This window comes from Aplidium turbinatum, chromosome 2, assembly GCF_918807975.1.
Source record: "Aplidium turbinatum chromosome 2, kaAplTurb1.1, whole genome shotgun sequence".
Taxonomy (NCBI): domain Eukaryota; kingdom Metazoa; phylum Chordata; class Ascidiacea; order Aplousobranchia; family Polyclinidae; genus Aplidium; species Aplidium turbinatum.
In genome coordinates this window covers 36586411-36592938 of record NC_137473.1, presented here as the reverse complement: position 1 = coordinate 36592938, position 6528 = coordinate 36586411, and the positions used below count along the sequence as shown (strand labels likewise).

General features: G+C 41.8%; 1 non-coding gene across 1 annotated transcript; it reads right to left on the bottom strand.

Moving 5' to 3' along the window:
* Nucleotides 1-639: 639 nt before the first annotated feature.
* Nucleotides 640-780, bottom strand: LOC145765799 (U4 spliceosomal RNA). The gene has a single exon (XR_014288665.1). It is a non-coding gene; the product is annotated as a U4 spliceosomal RNA (small nuclear RNA).
* Nucleotides 781-6528: the final 5748 nt, after the last annotated feature.

Genomic DNA, 6528 nt, shown 5'->3' with positions numbered 1-6528 from the left:
GATAAAATTGTGGTCTACCACGAGGAAGAGAGTTGAACTATTTAAGGATAATTTGGCTCTCGTGGCAGACAAAATTCGAATAAAAATATGGAGCAGAGGCTCGATTAATCAATAGAAACAAAAAAATATGTAGGTGGGAGTGTAATAAATACTCACTGGAGAAGAGCAAGCTTTGATTCGGCGAGCACGGATGTGCACCAGACGTTGAGGCAGGTTCGCCCAGCTGGGTCGGGGAGACTAGCGATCGAAACCAGAGGCACTGATAGGCTACATTACCGGTAAAAGTAGAAATTAGGGGTGAAAATTTTGAGGCTGCATCGAGTTGATCAGGGGATCGTGTTGATCAATGCGTTGAAAGCAAAGCGAGGTTAATCCGAGCGGGCAAGAACAGCGTCACAAGGCAGCGTATGATAATTCGAAACAATTATTTGATTAATACATAGAGATCTAGTGATGATTGAAGTTACTTCATTGCTGTTAAACCAGTCTCGATTCACAATGCACATGAGGCATTTTATTCCTTTGTTCATTTCTGAATGTTTGGGTTTGATGAGACTGGAGCATTATAAAAATAGTGGCACTGGTTTCGAGAACAACACTAACTCTAGGCAGTAGTAACTTGATCATAAATAGTTAAGAGTTCCGGAGAACCCTTCAGAAATTGCCACAGCCGACGGTTTCTCACGTCGTCAGGGCGGGGTATTGGGAATAGTTTTCAACTAGCAATAATCGCGTCTCGGATAAACCTCATTGACTACGATATCGCCTCTGCGCAAAGCTAATGAGGAATGTCTTAAATTGTTCATGTAGTTGCTTTCAAAATTTAGCATTTGTGGTACGCAAAGAAATAGTTTTCATAAACACAATACAGTAGGGCAGCGCTTCTTCACCGGATAGTAGGTAAAAATAACTCTCGGAATTGTAAAGTTTGGCAGTAATGAGAAGTAGAATAATAGAATAATTTAGTAATAGAATAATTTACAGACAACAACACTTCAAATATCGGAAACTTCACTCTGTCAAAACTGGATGATTGGGCCTGCGTCGATGGTACCTTTACAACATGCAAAACTTCTAGGATTCAGTAGAAGAGGCGTTTGAAACAGTCTTTTTTTTTTCGCGCAACGCTCACAGTTCAAGATGGATACCACTACATTTTGCAGGTTTACAATTTTCCGTATGAAATGAATTTGTTTCCTGTCTCATCATTAGTGCGTCCGCTCCGGGAACCGTCCACACACCCAAACACTCAGCAGGCACACCATACTTACATGGAAGATACCTACCAGGGAGGCGAGGGACTCACTACGACCGAAGGGACCCACCGCGGTAGATGGTAATCTGTGGATGTAAAAATTCGGTTATTGGCTGCCTCAAGCTGATCTGCCTGTCTCGACTTTTCTCTTGCTGATCTTGGAGCAGACTAGGAGATGGCGGGTCAAGCATGAGAACTAGCGCGTTTTGGTAAGAAGAATGGTCAAAAGAATCGGGTTGTTCTTAACCGTAGCTATAACTTTTTTCTAATGCTGAGCCAAATACCGCGTTGTTGGCACAAGTTTTTAAGTCCTGGATCCGCCACTAATGCAGTGGAATAAAAAAATCTCAGCTACATACTCTGAACAGTCTTTAATTTCACATGTAAAACTTTACATTTGGTATTTTTAGCAGTGAACTATTGAACTAAAATGACAACTTCAGATTTTTTGTTTAAAAGTTTTTTTCTATATTTTTTGTTTTGTTTTGTTTTTCATATTATTATCCTGCATTGCGGGAAAGCGGACTTGAGCGCTATGCATCGATGTACGCCTTCCAACGTACACCTGACCCACGCTGCAGCCGACGGCAATGTCTGTTTCTAGTTGTCTACTCTACTTATGACTTAAATTTGGTACTACCCATTACTCGAATTCGATCACTGGGTAGAGGCAATTATCGTAAAGTTTCTTGCCCAGAGAAACAACAGCAAGTGCGCGTGGCTGGAGTCGAACATGCAGGCTCTCGACTGCGAGCCCAACGCGCTAACCACTCGGCCACTGCTGCCGACAACTCAGGCCACTGCTGCCTATTAAAACAGCCAATTATAGCAGTTTAAACTATACTATTTCATACATAATATCAGAAATGTTTGTATGCTTTTGCATAACATTGTGATATAAAAACAACATTAAAATGAGAAAATGGATTTTTCCAAATTCTGGTCTCCCATACCTGGACACGCGAGGAAAGCACTCAGCTATGTCAAAACATTTCATGATGCCCGTTAGCTCAGTGGTGAAGCGCCCGACTCAAGATCAGGTGTCGCTGGTTTGACTCTCGGTGTTTGGGCTTGAGCAACGCATTTCAGGACTACTCTCCATTCAGCGATACTAAGTGGATGAAAAACTTTCCAGGCAACAACACTTCAATGACTTTCGGAAACTTCACTTTGTCAATCTCTGGATTCTCAGTAACTGGCCCTCCATCAATGGTCCAAAGCCTCTACAAGTATGCAAAACTGCCAGAGATAACTATCAAAGATGCTGTCAGTCCAATAATAATAATAATAATAATAATTTATTTCACACCAGTTGGGTACAAAATAACGTCAATTAAAAGTCTCCATAATTGGCGATTTTCAGCCAACTGTGGCTGTTCTTCCGGGCTGTGCATTGTGAGGGATCAAACCCTTCGCTTGAAAATTTGTACTTGGGTTGCTTGGTTTCTTTTGTCTTGGATAAGTTTAGACAATAGGAGAATTTCATTGTAAATTTGAGTTTATTGAATGCCGTATTTTATGTTCCAACCAGAAAAGTTGACGTTTTTTGGTTTGTCGAAGCAGGGAAGTTTCTTCCACAGAACCATATAACAAGTCATTGTCAATATGTCCAATTGCCCAGTCCACGTAATTTGACTAACTCTTAATAATTTAATAACTTCAAACAACCAAAATTGTTGACGGAGCAATTGACACAACCGCTAGATGGAGCACAAGATTTGTATCCAAATGCCAATTTTGTTTTACCTTTGGTCTCACTTTATTTTCTGTATTTAGTAGGACTAGTTCAAACTTCAATCACGTTATCAAGGTTGTCTGACAACACCTCAGGCTACAAAAAACTTGTTTTAAGAAAATAGTTCAATAAGGCCTGGGAAGTTTTATTATGAACAAAAAATATCACTAAACATCTATCCATGAATTTATTACTTATCTTTTCAATTGAACTAACAGTATGACAACGTCGTTGAGTTAGAAATATAGGGAGTATCTTTCAATTTCAGCATAATCAATCTCTCGAATAAACCTCACTGACAATCAATTATTTCCGATTACGTCACGCTTGAAATTCGAGGTCGATATCCCTAGGCGGAACCCTGGTACCAAACTTTGCAAGTCTGATAATTTTTTGTTCCCTTAAAGCTTGATTTGCTACCTAACTGGGTCATCAGTGCGTTCTTTCCAGCACTCGTCCACACTTTCAACAGGCGTATCATACGTACATGAGAGATACTCACACTGGACCAGTAGGACAAATCGTAGTAAATCGTAGCCCTGGAAGCATCTCAAACACAGCACAGGGACTTGTACATCATGATAACAGACTTTGAAAAAGCTTTTGACAGAGTTAGTCACTCCTTTCTCTATAGAATCTTGAAGACACTCGGCGTGAAACCAATAATGATGAATTACCTGTCTTTGGTTTACAACAAAACAAAAAGCAAAATAGAAATCAATGGAGCCTTAACGAAACAAATAAACGTCAAAAGGGGCATTCGACAGGGTTGGCCCCTCAGCATTCTCTATTTCATAATCTGTGCTGACGTGCTCACCCGTCACATAGAGAAAAACCATCTTATAAACGGTTTGCGCTTTTCCAAGCTGACAATCAAAATTCAGCAATATGCGGACGACACTACATTCATAACAAGAGACATGCCATCTCTCAAAGAAATCAACAGAGAACTAGCCATCTACTAGACGATGTCCGGCCAGAAAGTGAACCAGGGAAAGACCCAGATCCTGGCGTCCAAAATTTTTCTGGCCCAAAGAGCGCAGCAGCTCTTTCCTGAAGCTGCGATCTTGAACAACATCAAGATCGTGGGCATCTGGCTAGGAACAAACAAAACAGAACTTGACAAGATGAACTGGCAGACAGCCATTAAAAAAACTCAGACGATCGCCAACATCCACAAACCACGAAGACTTTTCCTCTACAGAAAGATCTCCATCATCAACACGCTCATGGTACCCGTCACTCTACATCTGAGTAGAGTACTGATGCCAACGAAACAGCACCTCAAAGAACTCAACAAAATCCTTTTCAACTTCCTCTGGTATCCTTCGCCATTCGAACAACTCCAGAGAAGCAAAACACTTCCTCCTGTCAAAGATGGAGGTATCAACATGGTGGACATTCAATCAAAATTAAAACAAGCCGCATCGACAGAATTCGCCACCTCTTCTCACTAGAAGACACCACCGAAATCTGGCACGAATGGGCCATGTTCAATTTGAGTTACAGAATGAGGCACATCAATCCTTTTTTGTTCTCCAACAGCATTCCGCATGCCCCAATTCCAAACGAAATGTATGCGGACATCTTCAAGTCCTTTTGCAAACTCAAAGGCTTGAAACACGACTGGGAAAATGCTTCCTACAAAAACATCTATCTCAAACTGAAAACGCAAAATGAAAAGAAAATTGACAAGATCGATCAAAACGGAAAGAAGATTCCTTGGAATGAGATCCTCTTGAAAAACAAGGAAATCAAACTCCTCTTTCCACCTTACCTATCCTCCATGTCCTATCGGATTGCTCATGGAGGATACAAATGGGGAGAATTTAACAGATCAATACAATCTGATAGAATAACAAATTGCAAATTCTGCAGAAAACCTGAAGACAATGTGGCCCACGTCCTAACCAAATGCTCCTTTGCGCTAGGAATATGGGAGCGCCTGAAACAACAATATTTTGACCTAACCAACGAAGACATAGAAATAACAAAGGACATGATCCTCTACAATCAATTCCCTGACGGACAAAAGAACAACCCGATACTCTTAACCATGATGAATATCGCCAAATACACCATCATCCAAAAGAAGATATCTCTGGACATAGGCGACACATATATGCCAACAGGACACAAAACGATCCACCATTCAAGCCCTGTGGGTGATCATGACAAAAACGAAAGACACAACACAAAAGCATAACATTCCTTTGTCATCTGACATTTCTACTTCTTCTAAACCTCCTCCTACGGTCAGAAGAAAGAAGAACCAGTCGAGACCCTCTCTTCAACCGCCCTCTCAGTCGTCCTTGGTGGTAGAGATGACTGATTGCAGCGGTGGGTCTCACTAGCACAGTACGGTCGTAGATCATCTTTGAAGAAGTTTAGACAGCCAAGGGCGTAACAACCCACCTTTAACCGTCCCTCTCACTCATCTGCAACGGCCTGATGCCGGAAGAGTGATTGCAGCGGGAGATCTTTAACCGTCCCTCTCCGTTGTCCCACTCGCCCTGGGATGACAGGATTGCAGCGGCCCATTCCAAGATGACTCTGGGGTCAGCGAAAGCTACCCTTCTTCTGGCCGCTCCTCTCTGGCATCTCCGCCAAATGAGATGTCAGACTGCAGTGGCCCGCTTCCCGCAAACAGGTGCCCTTCTTCAAGTGGGCAAAAGAAGATACACACACACACACTTAAACAAATTCATATAAAAATAAAATTAACTATCTACCAAAATGCGCTAGTTCTTGAGCTTGACCCGCCATCTCTCAGTCTGCTTCAAGATCAGCAAGAGAAAAAGTCGAGACAGGCAGATGAGCTTGAGGCAGCCAATAACCCTTAATTTACATCCACAGATTACCATCTACCGCGGTGGGTCCCTTCGGTCATAGTGAGCCTTTCACCTCCCTGGTAGGTATCTTCCATGTAAGTATGGTGTGCCTGCTGAGTGTTTGGGTGAGTGGACGGCTCCCGGAGCGGACGCACTAATGATGAGACAGGAAACAAATCCATTTCATATGGAAAATTGTAAACCTGCAAGATGTAGTGGTATCCATCTTGAACTGTGAGCGTTGCGCGAAAAAAAAGCGTAGGTGCCAATCTGTGTTTTGAAAAGTCTTAAGACAAAAATACACAGGTATAGGCTGCTTTAGGTTGCCAAGAGATAGAATTGCTCTGCGTTTTATATGGCGAGGTGAGGTTTTAATGCAATCAGTTTCATGGATGAACAAATACAATTTTAAGTTGAACTTGGTTTGAGTTTAAACTTGAAGTTGAGTTAACCACTGAAAAGTTGAAATTGTGGTTGTTGGAAGCGAAACATGATTTAATTGTAAAATTTTTGACTTGATTTTGTTTCAAAATCTACGAATTTGTTTCATCGTGAGCTTAAAACAAAGCAATGGCGTCGGGCATTGCCGCTCAACCATGCACCAATGGAGAATTAGCTTCTCTCTCTTCCTGTCAAGGTAGTGTTCAGAAATAGACCGCAGACAACATCATCAACGACTACAACATCCTCAACATCAACGACGACGA